Source organism: Pyrus communis, chromosome 6 (genome assembly GCF_041283825.1).
Source record: "Pyrus communis isolate YQ-2024b chromosome 6, ASM4128382v1, whole genome shotgun sequence".
Classification (NCBI taxonomy): domain Eukaryota; kingdom Viridiplantae; phylum Streptophyta; class Magnoliopsida; order Rosales; family Rosaceae; genus Pyrus; species Pyrus communis.
The window spans coordinates 16,727,238-16,746,681 of record NC_142570.1 but is presented as its reverse complement, the minus strand read 5'-3'; the positions used below and the strand labels follow the sequence as shown (position 1 = coordinate 16,746,681).

At 35.7% G+C, this 19,444-nt stretch overlaps 1 long non-coding RNA gene across 1 annotated transcript; it reads left to right on the top strand.

Moving 5' to 3' along the window:
* Positions 1-9,681: 9,681 nt before the first annotated feature.
* Positions 9,682-10,735, top strand: LOC148696360 (uncharacterized). Its single transcript, XR_015963262.1, has 4 exons — positions 9,682-10,018; positions 10,161-10,268; positions 10,362-10,421; positions 10,501-10,735. It is a non-coding gene; the product is annotated as an uncharacterized LOC148696360 (long non-coding RNA).
* Positions 10,736-19,444: the final 8,709 nt, after the last annotated feature.

Sequence of the window (19,444 nt, the reverse complement as noted above, 5' to 3'; positions counted from 1 at the left end):
ATCAAATTTGTTTATTGTATTCTAATAAGGTCGAGGAGTATAGCTGTAAAAAAATATCAAAATCGGAGCTAAAATCACCATTAAATCGTGATTTTTCATTTATAACCATAAAAAAAATAAAAATAAAATTGTTCCTTTGCCTAATCTCTGAATGTTTGGTTTTTGTGATTTTGGACGTATGTGATCTCGGAGTATATACAAACAATTTTGACGGTTGGATCGTTGAAACTAGTTTCGAAGAATGGAAATCCCACCAAAACAATGGATTCAACAAACACTAAGAGTTTATTTTACCCTCCTAGTAAGTATAACATAAGATTTTGTTGTATCCACTAGTGTAAATATTTTAAATTGAAGATCAAATTTGTTCATTGTATTCTAATAGGGTCGAGTAGTGTAATTGCAAAAAAAATATAAAAATCGGAACCAAAATCATCGTTAAATCGTGATTTTTCATTTATAACAGTAAAAAAATTTCGTTCCGTTACCTAATCTCTGAATGTTTTTTTTTTTTTTTTTTTTTCTTTTTGCGATATTTTACATACGCAATCTCGGAGTATATACAAACAATTTTGACGGTTGGATCAACTAGATTCATAGAATGCGTATTTCGTCAAAACAATAGATTCAACAAACACTTCGAGTTTAATTTATACTTCTATTAAGAATAACATAAGATTTTGTGGTATCTGTGACAGCCCGTCCCGGACTTTTCATACCGTAGGGGTGAAATGACGATTTTGCCCCTAGTATGGTTGTTTCGTTGTGTGGTTGTTTTTGGGTTTTGATTGGTTGATTTTGGACCACACACACCCCACACTCATTTCTCTCTCTCTGCCCTGTCCCGAGTCCCTCTCTCTATCCCTTTCCTATCTTCTTCGTACGGACAACACCCAAAACCCTTGAAATCTTCACGGATCGAGGAAACAAACTACATATTTGTGCTCGTGATGTCCTTAGGAGTTCAACCATACCCATTTCAGGTAAGGGAACCTTCATTTTCACGTCGAACCCGAGAAGTGTAATTCGAGGTATGTTCATGCACACGTTAAATTTTTGTGTTTTTGGGAATTTCAAGCTTGTAGGAAGCTTGGTGAGGTCCTTAGGAGGCTCGGGGTGGTTCGTTTGAAGGTTTTGGACGTCGGGATCGTGAGTTGCAGGTTTGGCCGGAGTTGGTGGTGTTTTCCAGCGCTGGCGACGGCTCCGGAGGTTGGCCGGAGAAGATGACGGAATATTCTGTCAGTTTGGACGGAATATTCCTAACTGCGTTAACAAAATCAGTTAGATTTAACGGAATATTCCTGACAGTGTTAACTGATGCCGTCAGTGTGCCAGGCACGTGCCTACGCATGGGCGGCACGTGTGGCCGTGCCTTGGCCGACACGTGGGGGCGCGTGCGGTGTCAGAAAATTATTTTTAAAATATGGGGATGTTCGTGAGGTTGAGTAGATCACGTTGGTGTATTCATACACCTCATTTGAGCATTGTATGAGAAGTTATTTCGTAATGTTGGTTATGTGCTTTAAAATTTACGTTTTTATAGTTGTTTCGCATATAGGTGAGACATATCCCGAGGCAAGAGGGTTACGACCCTTCTACATACCAGTGAGTGGGCTTTTGGTTTTCCGTATATACCTATATACTTGTGTTTTTCCCAGAAAGTGAAATGAAACGTTTATATGTTTTACATGCCATGCATTATGTTTGCCCGTTTAATTATGCATTATTAGTTGCATATATATATATATATATATATGTTTGGTGCTGCGGACGCACAGGTAAGTGCTAGGTAAGTTATGGTTTATGTTTATGTTTGGTAGTGATTTGAGATGCATAGAGAGCTCATAACCTGCACCCCCGGTGTTAGTGCTCCCCCCCAGCGTTGGGCACAGTCCTTCACGTGATGTTCACCTCCCGCACCACACGCTCATCTTGGATCCAAGTTAGCTGCACAGTCCTGTCGTACAGACCACTTTAGGTGGTTCCAACTTGTAGGTGACCCGCGATTATTCGCCTAGTCTTCACGTGATCGTAGCACTTGAGCATACTTATTATACACCCAGTCTTGTCGTATAGACCACTTTAGGTGGTTCCAACTCGTGTGTAGGTGTAGTTAGTAAGTTGGAGATTTGAGCTCTAGATTCAGCTGTACAGGTCACGTTAGGTGACTCCGGTTGACAGATTATATGGCATGGATTGGCATTACCTGAGTACTTGCATCTTATTTAGAGGCATTTGACATGGCATATTTCTGAGCATGATTTATGTATATGTATATATTATATTTTTCTAGGAAGTATACAGGTTTTACGGCGAGGGGTTAGAACTTTGTTTATGAAATGATTTTTTTGAAAAGCTTTGTTTTTGCCTACTCACGCTTTCTGTTTTGCGCCCCTCCAGGTTCTAGTTGGCTAGCACTTTTGGTGGCTCCCCAGAGGATTTTCTCGGCTTATCTGACAGATTATCACCAGTGTAGGACCACCTTTGGGTGTGTTTATTTAGTGTTCTTTCTCCCGAACTGCACTAGGTCTTCCGTGCTCTGAACTTGGTTTTTTTTCACACTTACGCTTGCACATGTATGTTATTTACTTTGTGTATAGCTAGGTTTGTTTTTATTCGTACTTTTATTATTATTTCTTAGCTTCCGCATTGTGCACATGGTTACGTCACTTCCACGTGACGGCCAGCATGCCCTGATCTAGGTCGAGGTGTGTCAGTATTGACTAGTGTAAATATTTTAAATTGAAGATCGAATTCATTCATTGTATTCTAATAGGGTCGAGCAGTGTAGCTATAAAAAATTATTAAAGTTGGAGTTAAATTAATCGTTGAATCAACCGTAAAAATAAAAAAAAATAAAAAAATTGCCATGTTAACCAATCTTTGAATATTAAATTTTTGAGATTTTTTACGTATGCAACCTCGGAGTATATACAAACAAGTTGAACAGTTGAATCGTTGAAATTTATTTTGTAGAATGCATATCCCGTTAAAATGATAGATTCAAATAGAATCATACATTTTGACAAAACAAAAATTAGAATCATTCATAATTAAAAAAATTTGGAGGAGTCGAGAGACAAAATTTTTGGAGGACTGCTAATGTCACATCCCCGCCTGGGCTCCCACCACATCCTAGGCTCAACTCCATTGTAGCACGATATTTTTCGTTTTGGGCCCCGACCATGCCCTCATGATTTTCCTTCTGGGAACTCATGTGAGCAGAACTTCCCAGTAGGTCACCCATCCTGGGAATGCTCTGGCCCTTTTCTTGCTTAACTTCAAAGTTCTGATGGAACCCGAAGCCAGTGAGCTCCCAAAAGGCCTCGTGCTAGGCAGAGATGGGAATATACATATGCGGCTTATAGGATCGACTCCCCTGGGCGATGTGGGATGTTACAATCCACCCCCTTCTCGTCAGCACACTTCCAGCCAAGGATTGGCTCTGATACCAAATTGTCATATCCCGGCCCAGGCCTTCACCACATCCCGAGCTCGACTCCATCGTAGCAGGATATTGTCCGCTTTGGGCCCCAACCACGCCCTCACTGTTTTGTTTATAGGAACTCATGCGAGTAGAACTTCCCAATTGGTCACCCATCCTGGGAATGCCTTGGCCCCTTTCTCGCTTACGTTCGGAGTTCCGATGGAACTCGAAGCCAGTGAGCACCCAAAAGGCCTCGTGCTAGGTAAAGATGAGAATATACATATAAGGCTTACATGATCCACTCCCTTGGGCAATGGCTTGACTCCACCGTAGCACGATACACTCCGCTTTGGGCCCTTACCACACCCTCACAATTTTGTTTCTAGGAACTCATGCGAGCAGAACTTCCCAGTAGGCCACCCATCCTGGGAATGTTTTGGCCCCTTTCTCGCTTAACTTCGGAGTTCTGATGGAACCCTAAGCATGTGAGCTCCCAAAAGGCCTCGAGCTAGGTAGAGATGGGAATATACATATAAGGCCTACAGGATTCACTCTCCTAGGCGACGTGGGATGTTACAGCTAAAATTTTGGCATAGAGCCCAAAAACTTAAACGAAAACTAATGAAAAAATGCTTCAAATCTTTGCATTTTAATACAAAATCATCCAGTAACTATATTTTATGATAAGGAACAAAATTATTATTATTTTCCACTCTGGTTTCTCCCCATTGTCAGCTATCATTAAGAAAATTTTGGCATGGAGCCGAAAAACTTAAAGGAAAACTAATGAAAAAATGCTTCAAATCTTTGCATTTTAATAAAAAAAATCATCCAGTAACTATATTTTATGATAAGGGACAAAATTATTATTATTTTCCACTCTAGTTTCTCCCCATTGTCAGCTATCATTAAGACATTATTACTACTACTACTACTACTTCTAACACTTATAATTATTATTATTACTACTACTACTACTACTAGCATTTGTCTACACACTTTGTGTATATGAACACATTAGAAAATGATATAGATTATTATTATTATTATTACTACTACTACTACTATCATTTGTCTCCACACTTCGTGTGTATGAACACATTTTTTTAGAAAATGATATAGAGAGAGAGGGAGAGAGAGAGAACGTGAGTGGAGTGAAATGTTTTTGTTTTTGGGTTTTTTTTTTAAATATTGAAGGTATTATTATTATTATTATTATTATTATTACTGCTACTAGCATTTGCCTACATACTTTGTGTGTATGAACACATTTTTTTAGAAAATGATAAGGAGACAGGGAGAGAGAGAACGTGGGGGGGGGGGAGTGGGAGGTTTTGTTTTTGGTCTTTTTTTTTTTTTTTAATATTGAAAGTATTTTAACATCACCTGTAGGTGATGACACACCCCAACTCAGAATGTCCACTAGGACCCTGAATCGAGCTGTGCTGGCCGACACCGGGAAGGTGACGAAACCATAAGTGTGATAGTGTATTAAATGTGAATAAATTAAAACCTAAAAGTGCTTAAGTACACGAGTGCGCGATGAACGGGTCTGGACCCATTTCATGCGTGATACAGAGCATAGGTAAAGTACAGTAAGGTAAGATAATGTTTATACCAACATAAGAAGACATATGCACTGAAAAGTGCCACGAATCCTCGTCGATACGGAAATCTGCTACTAAAACCTAGAGGGGTGCAAATATAGAAAATGTGAGTGAGCGAAACAAAACTTCTCAAATCAATTTCAATTACCAAAGGCGGTAATACCTCGCCTTAATACCTGTATAATTTCCTAGAAAAATAATAGACGTGACTATAACTCAAAACCATAACCAAAATAACCGTCTTACCGTTACGCCATGTCAAATATCTCAACAAGAATAAGTAAACCAAGTGATATAAATCAATATGAAAAGGTATGTTAGTCGGATCCACCTATTGTGGTATGTATGGCTAAACCAATAGCTCATCAACATGTTAGCCAGAGTCACCTCGCGTGATCTGTATGGCTTATCCATATCTCATCAATCAACGTTAGCATATAAGTCGGGAGTCACCTATAGTGACCTGTACGACTTAATCAATATCTTATCACATATCTTATCAATCAATGCTAGCATATCAGTCGGAGTCACCAATAGTGACTTGTACGACTTAATCAATATCTTATCACATATCTCATCAATCAACGCTAGCACATAAGTCGGAGCCACCTATAATGACCTGTACGACTTAATCTATATCTTATCACATATCTCATCAATTAATGCGAGCATATAAGTCGGAGTCACCTATAATGACATGTACGACTTATCCATAGCTTATCAAACATGCCTGCACACAAGTCGAAACCACCTCTAGTGGTCTGTACGACAAGGCTGGGTGTAAATAAATACGCTCAAGTGCTACGATCACGTGAAGACCGTACGAATAATCGCGGGTCACCTACGAGTTGGAACCATCTATAATGGTCTGTATGACAGGACTGTACACCTACCTTGGATCCAAGGTAAGCGTAAGGTGCGTGAGGTGAACATCAAGTGAAGGACTACGCCCTGGCCACGGGTGGGAGCACTAACACCGGGGTGCAGGTTTATGAGCTCTCAGTGCATCTCAATACAACATGTATAACTCGTGGGCAACCAGTATGACAGTGTCAAAGTTGCCTAACACATAAATGTAGTCAAGCCATAACTCCATCGATCCGACTAATACTATAAACTCACCTGAACTTACCTGGGTGTCCTGCGTTCACCTTCGCACTTCAAAGCATTCACAATAATTATGTCCAGGTAACACACATGGACATACCAGAATGTAAATCTAAAATTCAACCGTATCATAATATTTCCAAATATAAAAACATATATACAAATGGCATAATATGCGTAAGCTGTAGCACCCCATTCCCGAACTATTTATTTCGGGTATAATTATCAGGAACAAGTCCAATTAAATATTAGTTTAATTAACCATCATTATTTATGATTCTTTACTTCACTTCACTCTCTCAATGCCTCACATATTGATTTATGACCAACATTTAACCACCAAAAATATAAGGTTAAATCTTACCTTTCCACCAACTTCCTTCACATTGCTCAAATTCCTAAATAAGGCTTTTGTCTCAAATATATTATGGCTGCATCTAACGTCTTGTTAGACTGCCTACGTACCCTAAACAAGGATCAAGCCATTCGTAGTTCATATTAGTACTTCAAGCATTCACATTAATTATATGAAGGTAATATACCTAAATCAATTTAAAAGTGTTGATAGAACTCTCAATAATATGTACAATAAAAAGGAAAAGATCCACTCACCTGGAGTCCATGCTATGATTCTCTAGCGCACGCATCAAGGCGTCCTGAATGATTGGCGCCTGTGACCAATTATCGAATCACATTTCAGAACTCTTATCAACAGAATACGTAATTCACATAAAACACAACCTCAAGGGCATTCTAAAATAGTTCGAGATCCATTGACCACAAGTCAACAGTCAATCAAAGATCGACGGTAAGGTCTACAACCCTGTATAACTCGACCCGAAAAATTCGCATATCAAATTTCCAATCCGCAACTCCCAAAGATCCACAATATGTTTCTAGAATAACATATTAAAATTTCATTACGATCCAACGGTCGAATCTCCACTAATTTCCCAAAACCAAGTAGCAGTAACATTTATTTTACTAACTTACAAATCCAATTTGGGAAGATCCGTATATCAGATTCCCGATCCATAAATTCCTATGATCTTTAAATATTACGTATTACAATCTATCCAAGTTTGGTGACGATCCAACGGTCGGATCGTCGATTCACATTTTTATCAAGTAACGCATCGTAACGAATTTAGGTTCCAACGATCAACCTACGTCATTTAAATAACAAAACTGAATTCAAGACATTCGACATAGCCTAAAAATAGCATTGGCGGCCCACTGGCCAAGCGCCGCCGCACGCACCGCCGTGGGTGCCGGTCAGCCGCCCCAGCTCGTCGGAAAATCCAACTATTTCCAAAAATTCTCAAACTTCACAGAAATGAAGATCTCAATGAGTGGAGAAACTTTCATACCTGCCACGAAGTCCAAAAGGGGACGCAAGATGGTCAATTTTGCCCACAAAGCTGGCGGGTGCCTAAAACTTCCCGACGTCGATTCGTCGTCTACGGTGGTCCAACGGGGTCAAGGTTGGTTGGGTTTTGCTCCTGGGATGATGGGCTACAAAGCCCAAGTGGTGGCATCGGCCATCGCTTTGCCGATTTTCAGGAAAATCAAAAAGGGTGCCCGGAGCACCGTGAGAACCGTCAACTTTCGTGGCCTCAAACCGCCACATACCGTGGTTAATCAAGGCGGTTATTGGGTGGGTTTTGTAGAGGGGAATGAGAGCTTCAAGATGGTGGTGGTGGAGTCAAAAAAATCCATCGGAGTTGGCCGGAATCGGCCTTGGAAAATGGGTGGTCGCAAGGGAAAAAATGCACGGGAAAGCTGGGAGCTATCTCTTTTTTTTTTTCCCTTCTTTCTGAGGCTTTCCTCCTCTCTTCTAATTGGTTCCTTGTCCCTTTAATTTAATTGGTCCACTATTCCCACATGGTGGGAGTTCAAAATTATTTAATTAACAAGTAACCAATTTCAATGTCCGTAACTAAATCTTTATAATCCGGACTCGCAAAAGGTTTCGCCTATGCGTTCGTACCAACGAGTACTACAAGGACATACTAAAAGAATAAGTTCCACATGTTTATAACCGATGGTCAACTAAGGTCAACACCCTCGCCTTTAAGGGCATTTTCGTAAAATCATGTTTTTAAAATTTATAAAATTGTAAAATTAGGGATGGGTTGTCACAATCTAACCCCCCTTAAGAAAATTTCGACCCCGAAATTTAAAATGATCAGTAAAATTTGGACTTGTGAAATTACATTATTGGCCATCATTTTTTTTTTTTTGTGTGATAGAATATTAATTTATCTTTTCACCCCCCTTAAGAAAATTTCGTCCCCGAAATTTAAAATGATCAGTAAAATTTGGACTTGTGAAATTACATTATTGGCCATCATTTTTTATTTTTTTTTTGTGTGATAGAAGATGAATTTATCTTTTTACCCTCTTTTGGTTGACAAAGAGAGTTTCATTAATTAGTAGAGATTATTATTATTATTATTATTATTATTATTATTTTGCATAGAACAAGAGAAAGAATCACATTTTCCCAGTTTTATTTTTATGGTGTTGTTTCCCAATAGTAGTCAAAATGACGAGATATTAGAAGATTAATTTATCTTTTCACCCTCTTTTGGTTGACAAAGAGAGTTTCATTAATTAGTAGAGATTATTATTATTATTATTATTATTATTATTATTATTATTATTTTGCATAGAATAAGAGAAAGAATTACATTTTCCCAGTTTTATTTTTATGGTGTTGTTTCCCAATAGTAGTCAAAATGACGAGATATTTTTCAATGTGCCCAGAACATGGAGTGATACACCACGTCTCTATACAAGTGGTGAGATTTTTGTGTTAAAAAAATAAAATTTCCCACCACTTACATAATAACACGTGGTGTAGAAAGTTAAGATTGTTGGTGGAGGAGAAGAGGAAGCCGTAGATGGGCGGACAATAGAAGAAAATTAAGTAATTGGTGTAAAAGGTTAGAAATTGAAGAGATACAAAGAAAATTTGATGAGTATCGAAGAAAATGTGTTTGGAAGGTGAGAATGTGCCAAGAAAATTCAAGAAAATGAGAGAGAAGAATGTAGTGTCGTTAAGTTTCATGAACAATGCAGTACTGTTAAGTTTCATAAACAGTGTAGCACCGTTAAATTTCATAAACAATGTAGTATCGTTCAGTTTCATAAACAGTGTAGTAAGTTTCATAAACAGTGTCATAAGTTTTCATAAACAGTGAAATAAGTTTCATAAATAGTGTCGTAAATTTCATTAACAATGTAGTACCGTTAAGTTTCATAAACTGTGTAGAAAGTTTCATAAACAGTTTGTGTGAGGATGTGTGGAGCCGCTTGTCAGATTTTTTTTAAATTTTTTTAATATTAAAATTATATATTTTTCATTAAAATTTAAGTTCTTTTGTTATTTTTATTAAAATTTAAGAATATTTCATTAAAATTTAAGTTTTTTTAATTAAATAAAATTATAATATATAATTTTTTATTAAAATAAACTTAGCTTAAATCCTTTCCATGAAAGTTTCCCAAAACTTAACTCTCTATTTCCAAAGAGAGCCGTTTAGCGCTCTCTCCTCCTTTTCATCTCTCGCAACTTTGCCTTTCCTCTTCAGAAACAAAACCCTAACCTCCATCCTTCATTTCGTTCTCAAAATCTCAGAGTCGCATTCATCAAAATCTTCTCCATTTCTCTCTATCTATGCCTTCATCCAAAAATTTCCACACGCCTCCACCTCTGCAAAGCCGAGCACAATTACACCTTTTCGAAATCAGAAGCAAACCCGGCGAGTTGTGAACACGTCCTCCCCTCCTTCTCTGCAACAACATGGGTTCCTCTGCTACACACCACAGCCGCGCCAAATTGTGCACCCAAGTCCGCGGCTTCTTCTGTAAGGTAAAAATCTGAAGACTACGTTCCAATATGCTCATGTATGTGTTTCGTCTTATATTGCATGTAACTTGTGCTGCGATTTCTCTTTCTCCTTTGATAGAAATTTGAATAGAATCGGTCTGACTTGGTGCTTCTCCTCTGGCAGCCGACGTCAAAACTTGAAGTCCTTCCCCACTTACAAGTGTTTCTCGTCTCCAGCTTCTCGTCCAAATCTAAGATCACAGAATCGGACGGCCAGAAACAAGTGTTGCCGGTGGTGAAGATGTCTATTGTCTAATTTCAGAATCTGAGACTTACTTAAAATTTAAACATCTGAAGCTTAATTTTGAAATTGCTTAATTTTCAGGGTGAGATTGATCGATCGACGGAGGGGAAACTCTTGCCACATCTGGACCCATCAGTGAAGGTAATTGAAATGTGAGTTGTCATTTATTGATTTATTTATTTATTGTATCATTACTTTTGGGTTTTTGATATTTGTATAGGTTGTGGTGGGAACTAGACCTACTAAAGATGGTGCAAATTGGGGAGATGACTGTTAAGAAGGTCTTGTGGCGCAGTTTTATCTGTTGGACCTTACATTTTCATTTGATTCAGTTTTTGGTTTGAAATCATGACATGTATGATTCTTTGATTGATCTACAGTTGTTTGTAGACTAAATTTTGAAAACTAAAAAACATGGAAGTTGATGATTGATTTATTAGTTAAGCGTTGATGGACTTGCTCATTTCTATTAGTGACACATCATTTAGTTTGCAATTTTAGTCTCCAAATTGAGTTTTCCTAACATTACTCTTTTTTGAGTTGGTGAAGCCTGAACAATATGACGAGTGTGGAATTGAATTTTTGTTAATCTTCTTAGCTTCGAAAACTAAATTCAGGCGGAATTAATAATGCATTGAAATTATATCATTAATGCGGTGTTTTTGCCACACAGTATATACCATGACACTAAAGCATGCATTAAATTTTATAACAATAATTTTCATATATATATATATATATATATATATATCACGTAATTAGGGGAATTTTAGGCATTCAGAAATTTTACAAAATGTGAAGTCAAACTTAATTAATTATTTTGCTTATGTGGAGTCTAGTCAGTGAGTTTTATTTAGAGAAAAATACTATGTTAGGTTTTAGGTAAACAAAATTCATTTTTAAGGGGTAAAGTTATACTTCCGTTAATTTATTAACTGAACTTTTGAATACTTATTTACAAGTTCGGTTGCTGTTTGGATTAACATAATGATCACTGGGAACCAATGATTTTATGTGGAGTCTGGTCCAGGAAGAGATGCGTGTTGGGGAACACTTTGTCCTGGTTGATGCAACAAAACAGAAGGTTTGGTGTAATTATTGTCAATGGGAGTTCAGTGGAGGCGTATACCGGATGAACTTTCACAATTAGCTCAAATTAAAAACAAGGATATAGCTCCCTGCACAGAAGTTCCGACTGATGTGCGAGATCAAATTTTAAGCATAATAAGCACTCCCAAGAAACAGAAAACTCCCATGAACCTAATGGTGGATAAGGCAATTGTGCAAGTGGCTCTTTACCACAATGGTGAAAAGGAGTTAAGCCCTTGCATGACGGTGTGAGTTTGAACCTCGTCGGTGGCTAATTTAACATCTAATCTAATAAAATATCGTTTGACAATAAAAGATAAGGCACTTGCAGTCAACATTTATATATCTAAAGGGAACTCTCTTTCTGAAGTCAATTGATGTATAAGGTCATGAAGACGATGCTTCTTAGGCCATCTCCAACTGAAGGGTCCAGAGGGTCAGAGGGCCGAAAATAACCCGAAAACCGTCTCCAACTGAGGGCTAGGCCAAAGGGCTGTGGAATCTGAGAGGGCCCCACGGAATCGAAGAGGGCTAGAGGGCTGGTTACATGCAGCAAGCCAGCCAGCCCGAGGCTGGCCAGAATTCAAATCAATCCTGTCAGTTATAACCGACAGTAATACATTTATACTAAATAATATGCATGTATTATTGTCGGTTTTAACCGACAGGATTGATTTGAATTTTTTTTTTTCAGTTTTATATTATTTTTTATTTACGAAAGTTTTCATATAACTTCTATTTTTCATTTTTTTTTAAATTCTATTTTTTTTCCTATAACTTTTATTTTACAAAATTTGTAGTTTTTAACAACATTTAACAAATTATTAAAAACATTTCTAGTTTTTCATATTTGTTAAAAAACATTTAACAACATTTAAGTTGTACTTTTTAAATAATAAATTATGTTTAGCCCTATGCCCCTCGGTTGGAGATGGTTTTTTGTGATAGGCCTAAAACGAGCCATCTGGCCCTTTGGCCCTCGGTTGGAAACGGAAGCAAATATGGCCCTATATTGTTCATTAAAATATTAATATCTTGAACAATCTTGGAGGGCCAGAGGGCTAAAACAAGCCCTCTGCCAGCCATCGGTTGGAGATGACCTAAGGCCTTCTCCAACTGGACTGGCCAAAAGGTCATAGACCGAAAAATAGCCCGTTTTGAAAATACTAATAATAATAATTTTTCGGATATAAGTTTAAAGCATGTGAAGAATTGAAATAAAACAAAGAATGTGAAGAATAATAACAATAATTTTTCGGATATGAGTTCAAAGAATGTAAAGAATATGAAGAATGTGCCAAACGGGCTATGTTTTAGTCAACGGCCCTTTAGCCAACCCGATTGGAGATGGCCTTTCTTGTTTGAGTTGAGCTGATTGAGTCTTTTGTCTTGGAGGTTGGTGTTGAGAATATTGGGCAAGTTATAACGAATACTTCTGCAAGTTATGTTTATGCAGGAAGGCTTCTTATGACCAAGTATAACAAATTTTTTTGGTCTTCTTGTGCGTCTTATTGTACTAATAAAATGCTGGAGGACACCGAAGAGGAGTGGATGGCTACAGTTCTAGTAGAGGCAAAGACCATCGCAAGGTTCACATACAGTCACGCATGGACTTTGAGTACGATAAGAAAATTCACTGGCGGAACGGAATTGCTATTGCCAAAACTTGGTAGATTCGTGACTAATTTCCTCACCTTGAGGTCCATTGTGATTCAGGAGGATAATTTAAGGAACATGTTTTCTGTGAGAATGTGAGGATAACCTCCCATATCAATGAGGGACTAAACTATGTAAAGGCTTATACGAAGTTGGCCAACTTCTCATATTGTCAATTGATTTTATGGTGGAACCTAACTTTCTTCATTGTATCATAGCAGGTTGGCCCACGTGTGAAGCTCAATAGCCACATGTGTTTCACGTCACCCCGTTTATATTGTCCACATATTAGGTTTGAAAATTCATCATACATAAAGAGTCATGAGAGTGAAGATAAAATCGAAATTCACCACACATAAGGAGTCATGAGAGTGAGAATTAAGTCCCACCTCTTGACAAGGAACAAAAGCTACCACACTGAATGTCAATGCATGTACAAGGCACTCTTGGGGCGGATTTTGCAATCATGGGAACGACACTGAATGCCCCAGGTACGTAAACTTGCAATTACAATCAAACATGTTGAACAACAACAATAATAAAACAAAACATTTTTGGAGCATGTCCTGGTTATATAATTATGGTTGCCAACTAATGCAATCTGACTACTTACAGCCCGCTCAACTACTATTTCATTTTTCGTTATTAGCTTTCATTTTGGTGTGAAGTGAAACAGGTCTGACAGACTGATTTTGCGTATGGAAGACATGTACCTTCTCAGTTCCCCTTCGTGGGCTTGTTTGTGATGCTTCTGGAATGGCGTTAAGCGTACAAAAAATGTATTTTAATGCGTTTGGCATGAACACTTAAAAATTGTTTTGTTTTACAGAAGCGTTTATAAGTAGAAGTGTTCTTTATTGCATTTGACATGAACACTTCAACTAGTTCATAAGAAAATGACTTCTTATAAAAGCATTCATGAGTAAAAGTGTTGTCTATAACACTCCCGAACGAGGCCTAAGACTGGTTCATAGTGCAGTGGGAAGAGTGATATATGTTCTTTTTCTTCTCCAAACATCTAGGACAGCAGCTCTTGTTTGTTATTTTGGATTATATTTGTTTCAAAAATGGGTATTTATTTGACATTTCACCATACATTTACAGAGATTAGTGGCACCGGCACGTTATGGTTATGAAATCGTTTTATTTTTTAATAATCAGAAATAAACTATTTTGTATAATGACAAAGCTTGCTAAGTGCCAAGTTCATCTTCTAAGAGTATGAGTATGATTCTTACAAATCTTGAGATAACTGACATTATAAAGAAGTCTAAATCATGTTGACAAGAGTTAATCCAATCATGTTGGTATATTGAGGACTCTTGTGTTTGCTCGTTCATAGGACTCATACTGATATAAGGAATGCAATCTTGTATTCCTTGTAGGATTGTAATAAGGCAATCTATGTTTAGTATAAAAACATAAGCCACTGCTCTCACAAAATATACGCTCAATATTGAACTAAGACCTATTTTTAGTTTGAGTACTTTTCGTTTTGCAAGAGAGGAGAAGGTGCACTGTTTGAAGTCTCATTTGGCTTCTTCTTTTACTGCTTTTTACTGGTTATTTTATCATTATGTTTATCGAATTGTGATTTTAATACTTGAACAAATTTGTGGTTCATGAGCTTAATCTCTTAACTTGTATTTTTGATAAGTTTAGTCTTACATGTGGTATCAGAGCAAATTGAACATTGTGCTTTTGTGGGCCGAATTATTCAATTGGTCAATATTGTCTCCTTGAAATCTTGATCATCCAATTTTAATTGAGATAAAGAAATAATAGAGAGGATGTCCTTAAGCAAAAGATTAGGTAGTGTTGTTTTCAAAATTATTTTGACGATTGCAATTTTGAAAAGGGGGAAAATCGTGTTCTATCTAAACGATCATTCTGCAAAAGATCAAGGGGTTATTGAGGTTTGTGAATATATGAACGCATACATGCACTTGTGATATTTATTTTGAGCTAGAATTATTATTGTACATATGTCAATATATATTGAATTGCATATGTCGATATTGGAGGCCATGGTTTTGTGTCTTGATGCATCTAATGGTTAGTCTAATAATTAACCTTTTTATTTGTTGTTGTCATTAAATTAATGGTTTGATATTAGACTAATGAAGCATTAATGGATGTGACACAATCAGTTTTTGAGGCAAGAAACTATTATTTGTAATTTTTATAAGGATTATCTTGAATGCAACTTGTGTATTTGTAATTATGAAATATTGGTTTTGAGGTTTCTTGGTTTGAAGACATTTATATGTTGTCTAACATATTCTAAGAGATACTAACGTTCATAATTTTTTACGGGAATTTGTGTTGACGAGATATCGGCCGATAACTTTTGACGATGATTTTGGTTCGGTGAACTTGTAACACTAGAGATTTACTTCGGTAATCTGCAATATTATGGGATCGATGTGAATCTGGAGTGAAGGCAATCCTCATGGATGGTTCTCAAGCATTGCGACAATGAGTATTGCGACAATAAACTTTTAGCCATTTACAAAATGTATATTCTATTATGAATCGGAAAGCAAATAATTATTTTGTCATCTTATTGGAAAGTCATAAGATTAATGATATGTGGCTGTCATTATTTTCTCCAATGACTTGCTTACAAATCTGTATATAATTGATGATGGTGTTGACAATGAATTAAAGGTATGAAGATTTTTTATTTTGGATTATTGTCAACTTATGTTATCATGTATAAATCTTAGGATTAATAGACTTGTTACTGTCCATGGTCTGTTTATTCTATTGTGAAAATTATGGAGTTTAAGATGCATGCTTATTGTATATGGATATTTTTCATTTCATTTATGATGCATGCTTCCGCTATTATGTTTTGGTTGAAATCACAAATAGGGAGGAAGATGATCTTTGAGTTCTCCAGAAGAAATAGTGGTCTTGATTATCTCGTTTTAATCAAGACATGTTGTTGTGATATATATCCAAATATTATCAAAATTTGGTTGATCTTGCTTGATGGATATTGAACTAGATATTGAACTAGTTAGGATCAAATTGAATGCAAAAATATTATCCTATTCTGATTGTGATCGTTGTTGAAACTGGTGATTTTGGGTTTATGTGAGATAAGTTTGTCCGAATGGATTGTGACTATCTTTTGATACATAGACAGTTTGCATAATGGTTTAGGTGTATATGACTAAACTAAGATTATGCAATTGGTGAGGAATTGGGAACCAATTGGTTCATATCTCAAGTATCTTTATTGGATGTGCAGTATATTCTGCTTATGCTTAAGTAGGAGAATCATATGTTCAAATGTAAGCATAAGGCTAAGAGTTAGGCCGGCCATTATAATTCATTTCGTTGAATTATTTGTGTTACTTAATTTGTTTAAGTAACGAGAAGGATCCTATTATGTTGGTTAGCATTCAAAAGGAAATGAATTTGGTTTCCATATGGATTCTAATTAGTCATTCATTGTATTGGAATGATTTTTTAGTTAATATAGTTGCTATAGCACATATTTTACTTAACTTGGTTGTGTTAAGTATGGTCTAGATACGTGGGAGCAAATTGGTTTGGTTTTGCTAAATTGGTTCACATAATTACAAAGTGCAAATTAAGTATGTTGTGACTTTTGAGTTAATTATGCAATGTAACAGAAAAGATTCTTAAGTTCAACACTTTAAAATGCATAGGTAAGTTCTATGTGAGGTTAAGCTTTTGTTATCCAAAAGATTTGGTGATCACTTCTATGAACATGATAAAGCTGTTGATTGGATCATAACTGTGCTATTCATAAAATTATGAATAATTTTAAGTTGACAGCCTACTGTCATGAATGTTTGGTATTTTTAATATAAATTTTGGGCTATATGAGTGGGAGTAGACATCTTGGTTTACTTTTCAGCTTAGATACATTGCTATGAACATGAACTGGACATTGTGATTTGTAAGTTCAATCTGTATTTTGTGTTGCAGAGGCAATTATAAATTCATTGTTTTGGTTTATGTAAGTTAGTTGTGTCTATGTACTAGTCTGTTGATGAATGACTTATGCGATCACCTTTTATAATAATTTGAGATGATTATCGATTGTGATGAATCATACTCAAGTGGGAGAATATAAGAGTATGAGTATGATTCTTACAAGTTTTGGGATAATTGACATTATAAAGAAGTCTAAATCATGTTGACAAGAGTTAATCCAATCATATTAGTATATTAAGGACTCTTGTGTTTGCTCGTTTATAGGTCTCATACTGATATAAGGAATGCAATCTTGTATTCCTTATAGGATTGTAATAAGGCAATCTATGTTTAGTATAAAAACATAAGCCACTGCTCTCACAAAATATACACTCAATATTGAACTAAGACCTATTTTTAGTTTGAGTACTTTTGGTTTTGCAAGAGAGGAGAAGGTGCACTGTTTGAAGTCTCATTTGGCTTCTTCTTTTACTGCTTTTTACTAGTTAGTTTATCATTATGTTTATCGAATTGTGATTTTAATACTTGTACATATTTGTGGTTCATGGGCTTAATCTCTTAACTTGTATTTTTGATAAGTTTAGTCTTACATGTGGTATCAGAACAAATTGAACATTGTGCTTTTGTGGGCCAAATTATTCAATTGGTCAATATTGTCTCTTTGAAATCTTGATCATCAAATGTATGCATAAGGCTAAGAGTTAGGCTGGCCGTTATAATTCATTTCGTTAAATTATTTGTGTTACTTAATTTGTTTAAGTAACGAGAAGGATCCTATTATGTTGGTTAGCATTCAAAAGGAAACGAATTTGGTTTTCTTATGGATTCTAATTAGTCATTCATTGTATTGGAATGATTTTTTTAGTTAATATAGTTGCTATAGCACAAATTTTACTTAACTTGGTTGTGTTAAGTATGGTCTAGATAAGTGGGAGCAAATTGGTTTGGTGTTGCTAAATTGGTTCACATAATTACAAAGTGCCAATTAAGTATGTTGTGACTTTTGAGTTAATTATGCAATGTAGCAAAAATGATTCTTAAGTTCAATACTTTAAAATGCATAGGTAAGTTGTATGTGAGGTTAAGCTTTTGTTATCCAAAAGATTTGGTGATCACTTCTATGAACATGATAAAGCTGTTGACTGGATCATAACTGTGCTATTCATACAATTATGAATAATTTTAAGTTGACAGCCTACTGTCAAGAATGTTTGGTATTTTTAATATAAATTTTGGGCTATATGAGTGGGAGTAGACATCTTGGTTTACTTTTCAGCTTAGATACATTGCTATGAACATGAACTGGACATTGTGATTTGTAAGTGAAATCTGTATTTTGTGTTGCAGAGGCAATTATAAATTCATTGTTTTGGTTTATGTAAGTTGGTTGTGTCTATGTACTAGTCTGTTGATGAATGACTTATGCGATCACCTTTATAATAATTTGAGATGATTATCGGTTCTGATGAATCATACTCAAGAGGGAGAATATAAGAGTATGAGTATGATTCTTACAAGGTTTGGGATAATTGACATTATAAAGAAGTCTAAATCATGTTGACAAGAGTTAATCCAATCATATTGGTATATTAAGGACTCTTGTGTTTGCTCGTTTATAGGACTCATACTGATATAAGGAATGCAATCTTGTATTCCTTGTAGGATTGTAATAAGGCAATCTATGTTTAGTATAAAAACATAAGTTACTGCTCTCACAAAATATACACTCAATATTGAACTAAGACCTATTTTTAGTTTTAGTACTTTTGGTTTTGCAAGAGAGGAGAAGGTGCACTGTTTGAAGTCTGACTTGGCTTCTTCTTTTACTGCTTTTTACCGGTTAGTTTGTCATTATGTTTATCGAATTATGATTTTAATACTTGTATAAATTTGTGGTTCATGAGCTTAATCTCTTAACTTGTATTTTTTAGTGAAAATATGACTTTAGCCCTTCAAACACAATTTTCTTCATATAAAACCCTACATAACTTTTTTACTCAAAGAAAACCCAATGGCTAGGATCCACAGAAGCAAATTCATTAACTTCATATTAATTCACACATTTTACATTTTTCACATGCCTAAAATACCCCTATTACATACTTGATGTAGACAATTAATTGTAAGGAAATAGTAAATGATTTTGCAACAAGAAAAAAAAAAGACATTAATGTTAAAAATTTATTGCATATTAATTTTTTAGAAAGGTTTTGAATTTTCATAAAACTATTCGATTTAGTTTTTTCACCCTACTCTTGAATACTTTTGAATTTATCCCTTTTTATTAATATATTAGAACATTGTATTTCATTATCTACATGCACATTAATTTACCTACAACAATTATACCATGGGTGTAATATAATATCTCTTTTTTACAATGATGCAAAATAATATACCAACAACAAAACGTGCCTAACATATGTACTAATTACATGGAAAAT